The sequence below is a fragment of the Budorcas taxicolor genome, chromosome 14, assembly GCF_023091745.1.
Source record: "Budorcas taxicolor isolate Tak-1 chromosome 14, Takin1.1, whole genome shotgun sequence".
Taxonomy (NCBI): Eukaryota; Metazoa; Chordata; class Mammalia; order Artiodactyla; family Bovidae; genus Budorcas; species Budorcas taxicolor.
In genome coordinates this window covers 47,724,237-47,734,091 of record NC_068923.1, presented here as the reverse complement: position 1 = coordinate 47,734,091, position 9,855 = coordinate 47,724,237, and positions in this window count along the sequence as shown.

The following is a 9,855-nucleotide window of genomic DNA, read 5'->3' as shown; positions in this document are numbered from 1 at the left end:
CTCAGTGATTTTCATAAATCTAAGAATTCCATCTCTTATCAATATTGCCAAATTTGTTGAAACTATTTCTTTTAACTTTCCTTGTTATATAAGTCCATAGCTGACAGTTTTGCTTTCTGTGTAGGCAAAGTATCTTTTCCTTTGTAGAGAGAATGATAACATATGATTTAAGATATTTGAGTATATACTGTGATAGAAATACTATGTTTTCCTATATGGTACAGTTAAAAGGGGGCTTCTGCCCTTTTTGTTTACACATCACTATCCAGCAGTAGAAACTCAGGGATCCTGCGTATCACAGACTGCTGGACAGACCTCTGCATAATCCATCACTAACAATCACGGGTAACACAGGCCAGCACATCAGGGGTTTGCCTCTCCACCAACCAGGCAGCTCCACGTGAAGTGCCAATAGGGTAAGGTCACACATGCAGTGTTCTGCTGTTACTCTTGAACTGCACTGCCCATGCCTGCTAGCTTGGCTATTGCTCATAATATAAACAAATGGGTGAGTGACAGCTTAAAATGCTAACTGATGAGTTACCCTAATCTTAAATCCAAGAAATTTTGTCAGTAAGACTAATTTAACAGGACACTGTCTAAATACAGCTGCTATTTGTGAATGTCCTGAGTATTCATTGGAAGGACTGATGCTGAAGATGAAGCGCCAATACTTTGGCCACATAATGCAAAGAACTGACTCATTAAAAAAGACCCTGATGCTGGGAAAGATTGAAGGCAGGAGGCGAAGGAGACGACAGAGGATGAGATGGTTCATTGGCATCACCGACTCGATGAACATGAGTTCGAGCAAGCTCTGGGAGTTGGTGGTGGACAGGGAATCCTGGCATGCTGCAGGGGTCAAAAAGAATCAGAAACAACTGAGCAATTGACCTGATTTATGAAAGACAAAAACATGTTACCACTGTATCACGGAGTTCAGTTCAGTTCAGTTGCTCAGTCATGCCCAGCTCTCTACGACCCCATGAACTGCAGCATGCCAGGCCTTCCTGTCCACCACCAACTCCCAGGGTCCACCCAAACCCATGTCCATTGAGTCGGTGATGCCATCCAACCATCTCATCCTCTGTCGTCCCCTTCTCCTCCTGCCCTCAATCTTTCCCAGCATCAGGGTCTCTTCAAATGAGTCAGCACGTCACATCAGGTGGCCAAAGTATTGGAGTTTCAGCTTCAACATCAGTCTTTCCAATGAACACCCAGGACTGATCTCCTTTAGGATGGACTGGATGAATCTCCTTGCAGTCCAAGGGACTCTCAAGAGTCTTCTCCAACATCACAGTTCAAAAGCATCAATTCTTCTGCGCTCAGCTTTCTTTATAGTCCAACTCTCACATCCATACATGACCACTGGAAAAACCATAGCCTTGACTAGACGGACCTTTGTTAGCAAAGTAATGTCTCTGCTTTTGAATATGGTATCTAGGTTGGTCATAACTTTCCTTCAAAGGAGTAAGTGTCTGTTAATTTCATGGCTGCAATCGCCATTTGCAGTGATTTTGGAGCCCAGAAAAATAAGGTCTGACACTGTTTCCACTGTTTCCCCATCTATTTCCCATGAAGTGATGGGACCAGATGCCATGATCTTAGTTTTCTGAATGTTGAGCTTCAAGCCAACTTTTTCACTCTCCTCTTTCACTTTCATCAAGAGGCTTTTGAGTTCTTCTTCACTTTCTGCCATAAGGGTGGTGTTATCTGCATATCTGAGGTTATTGATATTTCTCCTGGCAATCTTGATTCTAGCTTGTCCTTCCTCCAGCCCAGCATTTCTCATGATGTGCTCTGCATATAAGTTAAACAAACAGGGTGACAATATACAGCCTTGACGTACTCATTTTCCTATTTGGAACCAGTCTGTTGTTCCATGTACAGTTCTAACTGTTACTTCCTGACCTGCATACAGATTTCTGTATCACAGAAAAGTGTTTAGAAAGATAGAAAGAACTGAACTGGGAGCTGGGTCTCCTAGAGCATCCTGGATTCAAATTATCTGAGCAACTCCATTCAAAGAAGAGTTATGTTTACATGGGTGCCTGAAGGGCCTTGAATTCTTACAATGAATCAAGAGATTTTTCTTATTGGCTTGAGTTGTATGAATCTTCTTAATGTTAGGTTAGTGGACAGTTGTCAAGAACAACACACTGCTGTGGATAGTGACATGTCAGCAAGAAGAGCTCCTCTGAATCACTCTCTAGTGAAACTGAGAATTATTAAAAAGTAAGCAAGTAAAACTTCTGGAAATGATAGTAAGTGTAAACAATAAATGGAGAAACATCTCTTCCAAAAACACCTAAGAAAGTTTCTGTAAGAAAGGTGAGAGTCTGTGTTATCTGAATCAAGACCACTCTCCCTACTCCACACCCAGCTCAATGAGACAGACACTCACTCAAGGGCTCCTGCAGCCAGGAATACAGGCTCCCTCTTAGGGACTTCTTCCTGAGACTTAGCAAGACTTCAATGTTTCCCATCTTGTACCAGCTGTCTCAGGCAAGTGCAGTCAAGAGGTGGGGGCTCCCTACTTTCACCCAAATCCTACTTGTGGAACTGAAGCTTCTATAATGGAGGTATCACACAGAGAGAAGCTTGCCACTGTCCCCACCCACAGCTCCAGAGTCCTGGGTCAGAGATTTTACCTGAGGGAAGAAGCAGTCATAAAACAAGTAGCTCCCGATCTCTTCCCACAGAAACTTACTTCATTTGCAACACAACTTGGAGAAATTTAACCTAAGAGCACTCTCAAGAACAGTGGAGAATGTAGCGAAAGGCAACTGGGAGGAGATTTGTGTGTGTGATGAAGAAAAAAGCCTAGACTGTAGGCTGGCTAATTTAACTTGTGGGAGACAACTGGGGACTAAGACATCTAGGGGGAGTCTTCCTGAGGTCAGAACAAATATCAAACACTGATTTCAGAAACTATTCTGTCCAAAAAGCCATAATTTGACTGGATTCATTTGTAGAGGAATTTATGCCACAGGGCATTTTTTTTCTTTTTAATAGAGCAACCACCCAACACTTACAGAGTTTTAACAGCTGAGTGTGGTCAGGGCCAGAGTGGAAAAAATTCTGCGAGTGCTGCTGTCACCCCAACGTGACTGGGAAAACCTAAATTTGTTCCTAGAAGCATCAGAGACTTAATACTGTGGGTAGAGGGTAACAGAGGATAAACTTAACTAAAATAACCCAACCAATCACTAAACAAATAAACAAGCAAACAGCAATAACAAGCCCCAGAATGAGGGCACCAATGCCCGGAGTTGCTACAATATATTACCTAAAATGTCTACTTACCAAAAAAATTTATGAGGCATGCAAAGAAACGAAATTATGACTAACACTCCAAAAAAGATTAAAGTAGGCAACAGAAACTTCCTATGAGAGCAACCAGATGCCTGATTCAACATAAAAATTTTCAAAATAACCATTATAAATATGTTCACAAAACTAAAGAAAATCATATTTAAAGAAGAAAAGAATACCAACAATATTGCAGTAAATAGAGAATATCAGTAGAAAGAATCAAATGTAATTCTGGAAATAAAAGTACAATAACAAATTAAAAAATTGCTAGAAGGGATCAATAATAGATTGGAACTGGTAGAAGAAAGAACTAGTAAACTTGAAGACAGATTGATGGAGATTATGTAAGCCAAAGTACAGAGCAGAGAAATAAAGAAAAATAAACAGAGCCTCAGAGAAATGTGAGAAATCCTTAAGCACACCAACATACAGATAAAGGCAATACCAGAAGGAAAAGAAACAGAAGATCCATGATCCATGGCTGAAAATCCAAGCAGGATTTATTTCAAAGATTCAAGATTGGTTTATCATCTGAAACCAATTAATATAATAGGTCATATCAATAGATCAAAAAACAAAAATCACATAACCATCTCAACCACATAATCTTCTCAAAAAAATTTGACAAAAATTATGTCACCCTCCCCTTATGATAAAAGTATTAAACAAATCAGGCATAGAAGGGAACTCCTTCAATCTGATAAAGAGCATCTATGAAAAACCCACAGCTAACATCATAATTAACAGTGAAAGACTGAACTCTTAACCCCTAAAATGAGGAGCAAGACAAGGATGTCTGCTCTCACTACTTCTATTCAACATTGTACTGGAAGTTCTAGCCAAGGGGACTAAGCACAGAAAAAGAAAAGGCACCCAAATTTGAAGGAGTAAAACTATCTCTGTTTGTAGATGGGCATGTTCTTGTATATAGAAAGTCCTAAGCTACCTCTAAAAAGGTATTAGAACTAATAAATGAATTTAACAAAGATGCAGGATTTCAGATCAATACACAAAAATCAGTTGTGCTTCCATACACTGGCAATGAACAATCTAAAATGAAGTCAAGTAAACAATTCCACACCAATGGCATCATAAAGAAATATCTAGGATTAAATTACAAAAGAAATATAAAATTCATACTCTGAAAACTATAAAACATTATTGGAAGAAATTAAATATCTAAATAAATGGAAAACATCCCACATTTAAGGACAGGGAGACACTGTTTAGATGGTAATACTAACCAAACTAAACTACAGATCCAAAACAACCCCTATCAGAATCTCAACTGAGTTCTTTGTAGAAATTGACAAGCCAATTCTAAAATTCAGATGGAATTGCAAAGGATTTAGAACAGCCAAAACAACCCTGGAAAAGAAGAAATAACTAGAAAGAGTCACACTTCCTGATTTTAAAATTTACCAACAGCAACAAAGCAACAGTAAGGCTATCGTTTTTCCAGTAGTCATGTATGGATGTGAGAGTTGAACTGTGAAGAAGGCTGAACGCCGAAGAATTGATGATTTTGAACTGTGGTGTTGGAGAAGACTCTTGAGAGTCCCTTGGACTGCAAGGAGATCCAACCAGTCCATTCTGAAGGAGATCAACCCTGGGATTTCTTTGAAAGGAATGATACTAAAGCTGAAACTCCAGTACTTTGGCCACCTCATGCGAAGAGTTGACTCATTGGAAAAGACTGATGCTGGGAGGGATTGGGGGCAGGCGAAGAAGGGGACGACCAAGGATGAGATGGCTAGATGGCATCACTGACTCGATGGACGCGAGTCTGAGTGAACTCCGGGAGTTGGTGATGGACAGGGAGGCCTGGCGTGCTGCGATTCAAGGGGTTGCAAAGAGTCAGATACGACTGAGCGACTGAACTGAACTGAATCACAATAGTGTGGTGCAAGGACAGACATACAGACCAACAGAATAGAATTTAGACTCCAGAAATAATTCAGTAGCTCTTTGGCCAAAAAATTTTCAACAAGGGTGCAAAGACCAGTCAATGGGGAAAGATGAGTTCTTAATAAATGGTGCTGGGACAAATGGATAGCCACATACAAAAGAATAACACTGGATTCTTATGTCACACCATGTACAAAAAATAACTCAGATGGATTAAAGACATAAAGGTAAGAACAAAAACTATAAAATTCTTAAGAGAAAACATAAGGGCAAATATTCATGACCTTGGATTTGGCAAAGGATTCTTAGGTATGACAACAAAAATATGAGTAACAAAAGGAAAAATTGATAAATTACATGTTATTAAGTTCAAAACTTTCGTGCTTCAAAAGACATCATCAAAGAATGAGAGTAAATATTTTCAAATCAACTATTTGATTAAGAGACTTGAATCTACAGTATATGAAGAACACTCACAAGTCAATAATAAGAGGACAAATGACCCAATCTTAAAAATCAGCAAAGATATAAATAGATATTTCCCCAAGATGTTGTTGTTGCTGTTGCTATATTGCTGTTGTGTCTGACTTTTTTGTGACCCCCATGTTTTAAAATTGACTGTGGTAATGGTTGAACATGTCTGTAAATATAGTAAAAAACACTGAATTGTACACTTTTAGTAGGTGAATTGTATGTGACTTATATATCTCAATAAAGCTGTTTAAAAAAAAACAGACTAAAACAGTAATATTCACACAAATTTTTTAAAAACTGCTTTTCATCCATAAGTAGTAAGTGAAGTCACTCAGTCGTGTCTGACTCTTTGTGACCCCATGGACTGTAGCCCATCAGGCTCCTTCATCCATGGGATTCTCCAGGCAAGAGTACTAGAGTGGGTTGCCATTTCCTTCTCCAGGGGATCTTCCTGACCCAGGGATCGAACCCGCATTGCAGGCAGACGCTTTAACCTTTGAGCCACCAGGGAAGCCCATAGACCACCAAAAAACACAAATCACTCTTTGGAGTGGTGATTAATCAGTTAAGAAATAAGTATTTACTAAGCCTTATCCTACCACTGAATTGAACACACAACCCTCAAACTGATGGACTGATTCATGCTCCAAACAGGAATCAGATGACTTTCCTAGTAGTGTATGGAATGAGATATGTTCACTTTTCCAGAGGTTCACAAAAAGTAACAGTACTCTGTTGCCATTGGAAACTCCCAAAAGTGCTATACAAAGACCTCTGAGGGGCACAGAAATACAATCACAAGTTTATAGTCTAGTTAGCGTGCATACTGCTAGACACAAACACAAAAGGTAAAACTTGTGTTTAATCTTAAAGCAATCATAGCGAAGGTGTTCTGTTGTCCAGAAGGACAGTAAGACTACAGCCTGCCAGGCTCCTCTGTCCATGGGATTTCCAAGGAAAGAATACTAGCATGAGACTGTATTTAGCTGCACTGGGCAGCACACAGCAGCATCAGCTACATACAACAAATTCTGATACATTCTCTTTCATTTTTATTCTGTTACAAATATTTTCTAATTTTCCTTATGACTTTTTAGATATACTCATATTTTAAAATGAACATTTAATTTCCAAATATATGGGATTTTCTAAGTATCCTTGATTTTAATTTCTCATTTTGATACTAATTTCTCATTTAAATGCTTCCTTCTCTGCAATCACCCTCTGTGTTTTTTTAGTCAACTTTATTGAGGCTTTCAATGGCTAAATCAAAGATCTCTCTTGGTAAATGTCACAAATGTAGGTTACTTTCAAATATCTTTTGATACTGATCTAACATAATTCCACAGTGATGAGAGAACAGATTGTGATTTCAATACCTTTGCTAACTGCTGCTAAGTCACTTCAGTCATGTCCGACTCTGTGCGACCCCATAGATGGCAGCCCACCAGGCTCCCCCATCCCTGGGATTCTCCAGGCAAAAACGCTGGAGTGGGTTGCCGTTTCCTTCTCCAATGCATGAAAGTGAAAAGTGAAAGTGAAGTCGCTCAGTCATGTCCGACCCTCAGCGACCCCCATGGACTGCAGCCTTCCAGGCTCCTCCATCCATGGGATTTTCCAGGCAAGAGTACTGGAGTGGGGTGCCATTGCCTTCTCCGTCGATACCTTTAGACCATGAAATTTTTGCACCTTGTTTTACGTCTCTGGATATGTTCCAGTGTCTTCTGGCTTATAGTCTATGGGAACTTGAATAGAATTTGTATCCTGCTGTTCTGTGAAAATTGTTATCTATATTAATCCCATTGAATTGGTTTACAGTGCTTTTCAGGTCTACTATATCCTTCTACTTTTCTGTCTATTCACTCTATTGATTTTTGAGAGTTTGATATAAAACTCCAACTAAAAATCTTATCTACTTAAGAAAATCATTGTAATATATAGTAGAACCATATGTAACTTTGTTTTGTATTTTCCAAGTTTCCTGTAAATGTGTTATCACACTTTCATAATTTAAAAAATAATACTAGAGTGTGTTACCATTTCCTTCTCCAGAGGATCTTCGCCACCCAGAAATCGAAACCACATCTCCTGCATTGGCAGGCAGATTCTTTACCACTGAGCCACCAGGGGAGCCCAGGAGAACTTTTACAATGGTATAATAATGACATCAACTGCTGCTGCTGCTAAGTCACTTCCGTCGTGTTCGACTCTGTGCGACCCCATAGACAGCAGCCCACCAGGCTCCTCTGCCCCTGGGATTCTCCAGGGAAGAGTACTGGAGTGGGTTGCCATTTCCTTCTCCGATGCATGAAAGTGAAAAGTGAAGTGATGTCCAACACTGCACGACCCCACGGACTGCAGCCTACCAGGCTCTTCTGTCTGTGGGATTTTCCAGGCAAGAGTACTGGAGTGGGTTGCCATGTCCTTCTCCAATGACATAGAAACTAAGTTCAAAATATACTGCTGGTGGAAGTATGTCAAAAATAGAAACTTCCAAAGATAACTGCAATATATAAAACACTATCACAAATCCCTTGCTGATTTTTCTCAACAACCCAGAGAGATAGCTGTATTATGTAATTCTCTCTACATATATAGAAATTGAGACTTAGATTAAATCATGAAGGTCATCCAGGTAATAATGACCAGGCAAGAAATCAAATTCAGGCCTTTGGGCTTCCAAAGCAAAAGACAATATAGCAAGAACCCTGCAAACTGTATCTTTTGATTTTTCTCTAGTCCTTTTGTACTATCAAAAAATACATCTGAGAGAAAAGAATTACAAATTCCTGATAGTCTGTGAATCTTTATGTTTTTTGAGTTTTAGTGTATACTAGGTTTAATACTTTTAAAAGTACTTAGGTCTCACTTTCACAAAATAAAAAGTGCATGTATCAAAACAATAAATACTATTTAAGTGTAGAATTATCTTCGTAACTAAACCTATTATCAAAATGCCACCTCTTTGGGAACCACAGATTGTTCATGTTAACTCCCAATACTACTAGATATATATGCAAATGCCCACTTAGAAAAGTCCAGTTTTTATTGTGATTACAATACAAGCATCAGCCAGAGTTAGAACTGCACTGTATCTCTATGACCCTCACAACCGCAAAGACAAGATTTTACTTACATTACAGTTGAGAATGAGCCTCATGATATTGCACAGAAAATTAATGTTTGGCTTTCGTTTTCTTACAGCCTATGGCAAAACTGTAGCTGATAGCATAAACCAGGGACTCCTGCACATCTAATTTTTCTATGGTTCCACTGCCCTCTAGTGGCTATGTTTAATTATTAACAGTGATATTAGCCTTCAGAAGTCAGCAACAGTTCTCAAAGTTGACTGTGCAGACCAGCAGCATTAGCCACACTCGGGAACTTCCTAGACATACAGAGTTCAAAACCCACCTAAGATCTTCTAAAAAGAAACTCTGTGGATGGTGCCCATTTCGTATGTTTTAATGGCCCCTCCAGGTGATTCTGATGCACACTAAAGTTTGAGAACCACTAGGTAGTCTAAAGGAGAAGGCAACGGCAACCGACTCCAGTACTCTTGCCTGGAAAATCCCATGGACGGAGGAGCCTGGTGGGCTGCCGTCTACAGGGTCGCACAGAGTCGGACACAACTAAAGTGACTTAGCAACAGCAAGCAGCAGCAGGCAGTCTAATTGGAGAAGGAAATGGCAACCCACTCCAGTGTTCTTGCCTGGGAAATCCCATGGACGGCAGAGCCTGGTGGGCTGCTGTCTATGGGGTCGCACAGAGTTGGACACAACTGAAGCGACTTAGCAGCAGCAGCAGGCAATCTAAGGGAAGCATTCTATTTGTAGTTGCAGTAAATGTGAAAGTATAGAGGTATGTGTTAGGGTTAACTTTATGGTTTAACTGGGCTAAGTGTGCCAGCTGGCTAGTAAGACATCCTGGGAGTCTGTGAGGGTGTTTCTTGAAGAGATTAGCATTTGATGAACTGAGTAAAGCAAATGGCTCCCCCAGCATGGGTGGGTATCATCCAGTTAGTTGAGGGCCTAAAAAGAACAAAAGTCAGAAGAATGACAAATTCACTCTCTCTGGTCCAGCTATAACATCCATCACCACTTGTCTTCAATCATTAGGACTCCTGTTTCTCAAGCTTTTGGACCCAGATCAGCACTT